The sequence below is a fragment of the Rhincodon typus genome, chromosome 5 (genome assembly GCF_021869965.1).
Source record: "Rhincodon typus isolate 14 chromosome 5, sRhiTyp1.1, whole genome shotgun sequence".
Taxonomy (NCBI): Eukaryota; Metazoa; Chordata; class Chondrichthyes; order Orectolobiformes; family Rhincodontidae; genus Rhincodon; species Rhincodon typus.
Genome location: NC_063336.1, coordinates 50772767 through 50783651, shown reverse-complemented (window position 1 = coordinate 50783651; position 10885 = coordinate 50772767). Strand labels below are relative to the sequence as shown.

The window sequence follows — 10885 nt, the reverse complement described above, 5'->3', positions numbered from 1 at the left end:
GGCTCAGCCTCTCTGCTCCTATGATGCTGCTTGGCCTGCTGTGTTCATCCAGCCCTGCATCTCTCCAACTTGGTCTGCTTTGGTTGGAGTTGGACAGATTGTCAACCTGTTTGGCTGCATCATAAACACACTTTCTATGGGCAATGATGCTACAGTAGGAATTGATCCCAAGCTTATTACTGTCAAGCCACAATACTTTTATTTGTTCTTGTGCCTGCTTCTAAAACTATCTCTTGCTTGGTTTTGTGGCCCCCTCTGTTTATGTTCTGGTGAGTACTTTGTTCACGCGTTACTTTCTTCGGTACATTTTGTCTTTTCATGATTTATTTTGTATTATAAGTATTACCTGAAATTTCTTTATTTCTTGCATTCAACGTTTTCATCTATCTGAATATATTGTAAAGGCTATCTATTGCCAGCCAGTGGTACTGTTGAGTGATTGAAACTGTAGCATTATTCTAAGTGGTTTGGATCCATTTATTAGAAATGCAAGTATCAACAGAATGAAGTAGGTGTGGAGCCGTTATTTGGAAGAAAGGATAAAACTAGTCTAGTTTCCTAAAATATTAAATATTCAAGGCTTCAAATATACAAAGCTTCAAAGTGTTGCTGTCAACTTTGCCTCTGCTCTCATTGGTACTGATTTTTCTCAAATTTTTGAAGAAATCAGTTTTGTGATATTCTCTCACCTCTCAAGCTTATATTTCAAATGGAGATTTATAGTTTATTTTAAAGTTTACTTCCTGCAGAACTTACCTGTCCTTCATCATTTACATTTAAATTCAATTAAATCCCCATTTCTTGTTTATGGCTCGAACTCATTATGTTGATGCGACTCTCTCCAGCTATTATGTTCCCAGCTGTTGAATTGCATCTCAGTGGTGGTAGTCTGGACTGAGCAGCTTTGCCCATCTTGTTTGGATTTTTTCCTCCAAAGTGTCTATCACGTGTTTGTGCCTACTGTGTATTCAGTATCTTTCCTTACTTCATCCAACTTCTAGTGTTTGAATCCAATGTTTGCCTTGGAAGGATCATACCCACTTACGAGCTGATTCACTCCTTCTGTCTATAATCTTGTGCAGCCTTAACTGGATCCAAAAGAATCCTAGCTTGCAAATATAGTAAAAATTTGAGAACAGTTCAAGGTTGGACCTGAACTGATGAGCAGACATTTCTTTGGGCCTGGTCCCCCTCTCCAATATAGCTATAGCTCCCTTTTCCGCGTCCCTTGTGCCCCCAACATGGAGAGAGCAGTTAGCACTGAAGGATCCTCTAAGCTGCTGTCAAATTTCAAGATTCTCTATTCTTAATGTTACTAGACCATTGCCATTACCCCAAATAGAAATATCTAGCTGTTTCTGCTTGAAGCTCCCAGATAACCCTACCTATGCTACTGCCAAGCCTTGGGAGCCTTTGTCTTTTCAAAACCTAGATACCCTTGGCCACAGTCATGTTTAAGAATTAACTCTTAAATCAGTCTTCATTTTTGATGTATCAGGCTTCCACTTTTATCTTCCAGCTCTTCTCAAATGTTACCATTTGATGGTAATCGTTATAACAACTGGCCAGGCACTGCAACCTTTTGCTAACCCCATAAACATGTTTACATTTGGCTATTAGTTTCCTCTGCTAAGCATCTAAGAGTCCCAAGTAAAATAAAGTGAACAATTCAAATTGGGCCCAGGAGTCTGACTGCTCTGCCACTCAATAAGATATTGTTGACCTGATTGCTGCACAATCATACTTACCCTCATCCCAACACCATTTCACCCACTTACATCTCAAGAATCTGTCAATCCCCTTTTGAGGAAGAGTTCCAAAGACTTACGTCACTCCGCAAAAATAAACTCCCATCATCACTGTCTTCTGTATGTAGAATCTTGATAGCTCTCTGGGGCAGAGGATTCCAAAGATTCACCATCACTGAGTGAAAAAAATCCTTCTCATTTCAGTCTTAAATGGCCTGTAGCTTATCCTGAGACTGTTCCTTGGTTCTGGATGCACAAGACAGAGGAGTACCCTTCCTGCATCTACCCTGTCAATCCCTGTAAGAAATTTGTATGTCTGAAGGAAATCACCTCTCATTTTACTAAACTCCAGAGAATATAAACCCAGTCTATTTAATCTTTCTTCAGTGGGCAATTCTTCCGTCCCAGGAATAGTTTGAGACTTTTTTGCATTCCCTCTACAACACTTGCATCTTACTGTAAGTACAGTGACCAAAACTACACACGGTATTCCAGCAGCAGTATCATTTAAGGCTCTGTATTACTGCAGTAAGAAATCTTTACTCCTCTACTTGCACCTCACGTAGTAAAGACCAACATGCCATTTGCTTTCTTAATTGCTTGCTCTCTCTCTATTTTAATTTTTCAATGATTCATGAACCTTTTGATCTTTTTGAGTTCAAAAATTGTACATGCTTCCCTGTGTGTGCACAGTCCTGAATTTATGCATGACTTAATATGTAAAGTCTACATGATAACTTATAATGTTTGAAACTCTGTGCATGCGTGTTCGTAATTGTCAGTATCAGCGAACGCTGCAAAATCTCATATGAAAGAGAGAAAAATGTTTATTACGCGACTTCTACTAGTTTATAAATGTATCTTATTTGAAGGAAGTTACATTACTTTAGTCTATACTTCTACAGGTACTAACATATAGTTTTCTTCTAGTGGTGTCGGAGAATCCCACAAGTTTCACGATCACAGTAACATCTGACACTGGTCAAAACGAAGAAAGTAAGTGCCTAAATTTGGTTAAATAATGCTTCCCTGTGCTTTATTGGGTATTGCACTGGATTTCTTTTCATTCTATATAAGCTTAAACTTAAAACTTGATTGTTGTCTAAAGCCACATTTGCAATAGAGGAAATATAGAACAGTACTGGAAGTACCCATTTGGATCTTTTAAGGCCTGTAGTTCAGTGCAGCTCGGTAAATTGCTATGTTGTAGTCTGTACAGAATTGAAAGCTTTTACAGGTTCACAATGAAAGTTTAGTAGTACTTTTATTTTTGCTTTATCCAAAGTAAATTTGCAAAGTTTCATGCTATTACTCTAAAATTGCAATTTCTATTGCACAGTTTGTTAGAGTAGTTGGGTTTAACTGGTGATATTCATCATAGAATCCCTATCGTGTGGAAATGGGCCCTTTGGCCCAACAAGTCCACACCGACCCTCAGTATACCACCCAGACTCATCCCCCTATAACCCACCTAAGCTACACATCCTTGAACACTATGGGCAATTCAGCATGGCCAATCCACCTAGCCTGCACATCTTTGGACTGTGAGAGGAAACCCATGCAGACAGGGGGAGAATATGCAAACTCCACACAGACAGTTGCCCAAGGGTGGAATCGAACCTGGGTTCCTGGTGCTGTGAGTCTTGTATTACCTTATGTTCCTGCTTCTATTTGTTGATAGTTGCAATTTTTGTCCCATTCTTAATTCCATGTTATTCAGCTTTTTACTTAAGAAAATCATATGTTAATGGACCAGCGGTTAACGTAGGTCACTAAGTCTGTGGTGTTGGATAGGTAGGATTTAGTGTTGGAGAACTTCTAGGAAGTAGAATTTTGGGTGATTTGAAGTTTATGGAATAATCGAAATTGGAGGAGCAAAGAGATAGCCTGAAGTAATTCTGTGATGATGGAGGTTTTATTAATGACAAGAAAACTCAAACTTGTAGCAAGGGAAAAAACTGATCAGATGTCACATTCTTTATGCCATCACAAAATGATGTTTTCCATTTACTTTAATGTTTCTTGCAAACTGTCCTGATGAGTACACAATTAAAAGCTTTGACAATTTCTTTTTTAAGGAATTCTCTAGTTCTGTACTACCAAACAAATAACTTTTTTAAAAATGTAAGAAAATAGAGGCCTTTGTAATGTGGATGCTAAGTCATTTGCTTAAAATTCCACCTACAGACCATAAGACAAATTGGAAATTGCAAAAGCACCCTAAAAGGTAACCCCCTAGAAAAGAAAATGTCGGTTTTTTTGTCATCTGTTCTAAAGGACAAAGTGGAAGACCGTAGGAAAACATGGTCAACTTGAGGGTAGTTGGATGATGGACTTCAGAGTGATTGCAGAAGAGTTACATTGGATATTTCGGGATGGCATCACGTGTAACATACCACAATAGCAGATCTTCAAATAGTAGGACAGGACATACGCAGAAGTATAAATGGGTTTCAGAACATGGGTAGAAACAGTGATCTTCATGACTGAGGTATATACATTTGGAAGCTTCAGAGGCAGGTGTAAAACCACTGCTGGAGATTTTGAGAATTTGATCAAATGATGAGCAGATCAACAGAAAAGCGGATTTGAACAACAATGGTGTTGTGACTACCAAGGGTCTCTGGAGATGTCAATATGGATGACAGATATTGCGGCACAATTGACAAGCTAGATATTGAGTTAGAGGTCTGGAGAGATAAAAATAGGAATTCTGAAGACAGCAGGAACAAAAAGATGGGAGCTTTTTTGTTAAGGTCTTAGCGAAAATTTGTAGCTCGGGTCATGGATGCAGTTGTTTGTTTGCTCGCTGAGCCAGTTGTTCTGTGGTATGTAGATGTTTTGTTACCATTCTAGGCAGCATCATCAGTGCGACCTCTAATCGAAGTGTTGATGTTCTGCTCTATTCCAAATTAATATGATCCTCTGGTGTGGTGGGTCCTGTCTCTTCCGGTTCTGTTTTTTTTTAGCAGCGGTCTGTACATGGGGTCTATTTCTATGTGTTTGTTAATGGAGTTCTGTGTTGAGAACCAGGCCTCCAGAAGTTCCCTTGCATGTCTATTGTTCGCTTGTCCCAACGAACAATAGTCACTTGTGTCGATACACACAGCCAATGAGGGTGATCAGTTCGATTAGGACAAGTGAGCAACAGACATGCGAGGGAATTTCTGGAGGCCTGGTTCTCAACATGGGACTCCATTAATAAACGCATAGAAATAGACCCTGTATACAGACCGCTGCTGAACAAAAACAGAACCGGAAGAGACAAGACCCACCACACCAGAGGTTCATATAAATTCGGAACGGAGCAGAACACCTACACTTCTAATTTCTAATTTCAAGCTCCACTGTTAGATATGATTTTGAAATTTTACAGCACTTGCGGAATAAGTTTAAATTACACAAATGGCTGCGCTAGCAACAAATTTAGGTGATTGCTCTATTTGGTTCTTTTACTTGCTAAAAGCAATATACATTCAATATAGGATCAGGTTGTTGTAAATAAAAAGATATGCTCTAGTCATCTCTGTTTGAATTACTGTTTGAATTACCTGGAAACTTGGGGAGTCTATGGAAATCTCTGTGGCAATGCCGTAGCCAATCAGAGTTGATTTCTCTTAAAGTTGTCTTTTTCTGTGGTATAAATTTACGGTTGTTTGAGATTCTTGTGTTTTTTCTTGAATCATTGTTTTACATGAATGAACATTTACAAAATTAAGTAAAATTGCAAATTGTGCAAGCTTGAACTCTTAAAAATATCTAGTCGCCCTGTTCTAAATGGAGAGGTAATAGTTAAAAATGCTTTATGGCCTAAACTATACATTAGAAATTTGCCTATTTTGTTAATCCCCCTTTCTCCTAATATGCTTTCTCACTGAAAATTTTGTATCCACTCAAAACCTCACCAGAATGTTGTTTTTTCCCTATAGGGGTGGAGGTTGGATAAGAGAGATTTGATTCATCGGCTGTTGTACAATCTCCCGCATATAACAACGTCATGATTCACTTGTAATCTTAAATGTAATAGTATTCCAAGGCATTTTTTATAAAAGTGACAGAACAGTTTTAATCTGAGGATTCTTAAGAGAGCATAATTAGAGGAAAGAAGTATCTCAAAGATTGTAGGGCTAGAGGAAATTACAGTGACAAAGAGGGGCAAGGTCATGTAGAAATTCGGAAATAAAAATGATAAGTTAAAACCAAGATATTGCTTATTTAACTGACAGTGTAGGTCAGCTGGAACAGGGATGGTGTGTGAAAAGGATTGAGTGTGTCAGGGGTATAGTATATTTGGAGAAGGGGGGATTATAAAAATAGACAAATTTCTAATGTATTGTGCTCATAAATCCCAAGGTGAACATTCAGTCTGACTTTTCACAGAAAAGAACTTGGATATATTTGTTCTGATAAAATACTAATGATTCAAGCACCTCGTACAATAAATGTGCCCAAAGCGCATTTTTTATTGTTAATGCCTTCAAATCCATGTGCTAATCATTCTTTATATGCATTAATTTGGGATTATGTTGCTTGTCAGAAATGTTTGAACGTTTTTGAGAGCTTCTGGGTTTAATTTTTTTACTGATATCTCAGAATTTTGTAGCACATGTTCAACCCACGGTGTTATATGGATTTTCTCAAGTTATTTGTTGTCCCATTCATGTACTTTTTCACTAAGTCTCTAGATGGCAGCTTACATCATAAACTGTGCATGTAGATATGTCAGAAGATTTGCTAGTCTACTTTTCCAAATCTGGTATTAATGTTCTAACTTAGATTTATTTTTTACCTGTACTGCAGTCCAGCTTTAGATTCAGGTCTGTTTTTGCTGTTATACACCATGAAATGGTTGACAAAGTTGGGTGTAGTTTTCAAAGTGAGTATTTTTGAGTTACTGTACATGCAAAAAAATTAATTGTAATGCTTTCAATTATGGAACCTAATCAAGTGCAGCATAGGAAATCATAATAGCTGTGTTGTTATGTCTGTGTCAGTATGTTTTTAAGAGATGGTCATGGTATAATCACCAAATTATTGCTTGTGACATGAAGGTCTCAGACTTCACTTTAACTGAGAGCACAGATCTGTAGAGTAACTAGCCAGAAGACACAGCTATTTTCTCTTTGATTAAAATCCATAATCTTTCAAGAACTGTACATTCCTACAAATCCCTTTACGTAATAATTAATGGCACAAGGTTACAGCCCTGTGCTGAAACAGCATGGACTGTAATTCTGTCTCTCTCCCTGTTCTAAAAAAAATGAACTGACATCCTGATGTTTTTGACAAAACAGGAGGTAATCAAATGGTCCCCACTGCAGAACTATAAAGCTGTCCTCAAAGAAAGTACAGCTTAAAAAAAACTTAAATCAATTTTCTACATCAAGAAGGCCCACTTGTGTATAATGGTTGATTTGGTTTTTCCATTTTTTTTGTTAAATGAACAGAAAAGTAGAGGATAGCCCTCATGCTGTCAACATTCCTTGCGTTAACTCCATCTAGGGCCTGAAACCTGCTACAACAATACAGATTTTTTTTTAAAAAATGGACAGCTTCAAAAGGATTACAATCCCTTAAAGGAGCAGCAGTAAGAAAAGTAGAGGATAAAGCAGCAGAAAAAGGAAAAAAAAAGAAGAGAAGCAAAACCAGAAAGAGGAATGAGCAACTGCAAGAGTTCAAAAGACCATTAACCTGGGATGGCCTGACAGTATAAATATGTACCTACAAAGATGTGCACGTTGCCTGGAAATGCAGTGGGGGAAGGTCAATTGAAGTATTCAAGAGGGCATTGGATGGTTTTATTTTTAACAGAGTAATGGTGTGCTGGGATATGGGGAAAGGGCAGAAATTTGGCACGAGATAATAGAGCCAGTGCAGGATATCATGTGTGTCATACTAGGGACGTTTGGATATTGAATTTTCACGATAGCTAGCATGTGAATCTACATACTGACTGGGGATGAACCATGACCTTCAATGACTTGTGAAAGCATGTGAGGCATGCCACATCTATCAACCCTAACAATGGAGGGCGCATTTACATCAATGAGATGTTCCATTCACTCCTTGGACAAAGGTAGTAACGGAACAATTCAGAGTTCATGAAGATTCCAACCTTGTGATGGGTTACTTGTTTGCTGATTTAATGTATCAATCGCTTTTATGATGACCATTATTTTCAGCTTATTCAGTTCCCTAGAGCAATTTGTCTTGTAACAGAATGCATTTCACTGGGAAATCATTTCAAGATATGTACCAAGTGGAGAATGACCCATATAATGTTGTCACCCCACTATTGATATTCAAGTGGTTATATTTAATTTCACAGCATATACTTTATATTGATAAATCAATGTTCATCAAGTGTTGAGCAACAAAACAAGATTGTTGCATTGTGTTACTGCATTTTCGTATTTCACCAATGGAGAAAGGACGACCATCTTGGCACAGCTTATGCTCAGAAAGCAAGTGTGAGCTGCCTTGCCCAGCAATCAATTGTCTTAGCTGTTCCGAGACGCACAACCTTTTCCAAATTTCAATTTGTGCTGCTGTAGCCTGAAATAAAAGTAAAATATGCTGGAAAAACTAAGCAGAAGTAGCAGGATCAGTAAATTTAGGTCGAATATGATTCTTCTTTGATTTGAAACATTATATCTGTTTATTTCCCAGGTGTGCCATACTGCTGAGTTTTTCTAACACGTACTGTTTTTAGTTTAGATTTGCAGTATTTTTGATTATTATACTGTTATTTATTGACTTTTAAATTCAATAATTGTCTTTTTACAGCTGTTGAAGCAACTATTCAATTTACCTATGTAGAACATTATCCAGATGACCCTCCAATTTTTGAAGTCATTGGGCAAGAGAATGTTCAGAAGTCTGATGTTGCAGATATAATAACATTATTAAATGAGCAGGTTAGTGGACTAGAGATACCTGGGAAAGATTTACCTTTTGGTGCCTGATAAGTCATTGTGCATTAAACTCAATTGATGAAAACTGACCAAAGTATTGCACTCCAGTGACAGCTGGTTTTCTGCTTATTGTGAATGTGTGATTATTGACTGAACTAGAGGAGTGCAAACAAAAGCTTACAATGAAATGTTTCACCATGAACAAAAAGGAAAAGACCCAGCTTTGCTATGAAATGTCAGATTTAACACAGTACTACAAACTATTTTGAACACAATTATATTCTCCTAAGCCTAATGGAGAGCCCCTTAAATTACATGGTTGGGAAATAATGGAGATGGGTCTTCAGTCCTACCACTGATCAGTACGCAACCAGACACATCACGTAAACATAGCGGCTACAAGAACAGGCCAGAGACATTGGAATACTGTGGCAAGTAACTCATTGCCTGATTCCCAAAGCCTGCCCACCATCTACAAGGCACAAGCGGGAGTTGTATGGAATACTCCCCACTTGCTTGGATGGGTGCAGCTCCAACAACACCTAAGAAGGTTGACACCATCCTCAACAAAGCAGCCTGCTCGATAAACACCACATCCACAAGTATCCATTCCCTTCACCACTGACACTCAGTAGCAGCAGTGTGTACTGTATACAAGATGCACTGCAGAAATTCACCAAAGATCCTCAGACAGCACCTTCTAAACCCACGACCACCTTCATCTAGAAGGACAAGGGCAGCAGACATATCAGCATACCACCACCTCCAAGTTCCCTTCCCAAGCTATTCACCATCCTGACTTGGAAATACCTTGCTGTTCCTTCACTGTCACTGGGTCAAAATCCTGGAATTTCCTGCCCAAGGGCATTGTGTTCAACCTATAGCATGTGGACTGCAGTAGTTCAAGGCAGCAGTGCGCCACCACCTTCTCAAGGGAAACTAGGGACGGACAACAAAAAATGCTGACCAGCCTGTGTCATGCACATCCCAAGAATGAATTTTATTAAAAGCTTTGTGTTGTCGGTGACAATTAAAATATTTTGTTTTGTTGACTTTGCTTTCGCTCCTCATTTGCTACCACTTAAGGCTGCTGTCATTGCCTATTCTTACAAGACAGTATCAATATCCTTTTATTGTCACGTGTACTGCATTGTAGCAGTACTTGGAAGACTTTCACAAGATGTCACCATGAGATGGTAAATATTAGGTACAAGTACCTAGATACAGTTCTTGGATGCAGCAGGGGAATAGAAGTAGTTGCTTAATTACAGAGTTGAAAATAAGTTTAAAAATAGGAAAGTATTAAGGGGTTAACATTACATTGTCCTAAGGTAAGGATTGACCCCTCACACTGGTCTCTGTCGAGGACTCGCTGCTCTGGGGCTGCTTCCCATGTGCTGCTGCGAGACTTCTTCCCCGCGCTGCTCCAGGCTCACTGCCCATGTGCTGCTCCAGGGCTCACTGCTTATGGTGTTCTGGGGCTCATAGGGTGTGCCTGCAGGCCCGAGAGCACATGGCCACACTCCTCGTACCGGTTCTGCCGTGGGACTTAGCCCGTGCTTGCTCCGGTCCTCCGCGGGACTTGACCCATTTGCTTGCAACCTCCACTCTCCAGGGAGTGGTGGAGTGGGGTCGGAGAAAGAGAAAACCATAAGAGGAGAGGGGGTTTAAAAAAAGGGGGAAAAAAGGTAAAGGGACTGGCGAGCAGAGGAGCTCCGACCAGACCGTCCTATTCTGCCACCATCTTCTTGACCAATTATGTGCAACCTTTCAATTAATTTTCTTTGGTCAGACTGCAAAATGACAGGTAAGCTAAAGGAATGGAGTTTGTGTTGGAAACGGGTGAGCAAAGTATCATTGGTGAATTATATTTAACTTGAAAGAAGGAATGCTTACTTGAATGTGAACACTTATTGGTTTCATATCACAATAATGCTTTTGGCTTCTGTAGTTACAGGGGGGCTGAAAGTTTAGCTTTTTACTTGTCATGTTGACTTTGAGCATTTCAAAATTATTTTATAAAAACTAAAAGAACGGTGGATGCTGTAAATCAGGAACAAAAACAAAGTTGCTGGAAAAGCTCAGCAGGTCTGGCAGCATCTGTGAAGGAGAAAGCAGAGTTAACACTTTGGGTCCAGTGACCCTTCCTCAGAACTGCTGAGGAAGGGTCACCAGGCCCGAAACATTAACTCTGTTTTCTCCTTCACAGATGCTGCCAGACCT

The 10885-nt window shown here is 39.1% G+C and overlaps 1 protein-coding gene across 1 annotated transcript in view; it reads left to right on the top strand.

Annotated features, from left to right (window-relative positions):
• Window positions 1-2672: 2672 nt before the first annotated feature.
• rwdd1 (RWD domain containing 1) overlaps window positions 2673-10885 on the top strand; it is a 17021-nt gene continuing 8808 nt past the window's right edge. The window contains exons 1-2 of the mRNA XM_020511649.2: window positions 2673-2744; window positions 8535-8665. The gene's annotated coding sequence lies outside the window, so the exon portion shown is untranslated. The remainder of the gene's footprint in view (window positions 2745-8534; window positions 8666-10885) is intronic.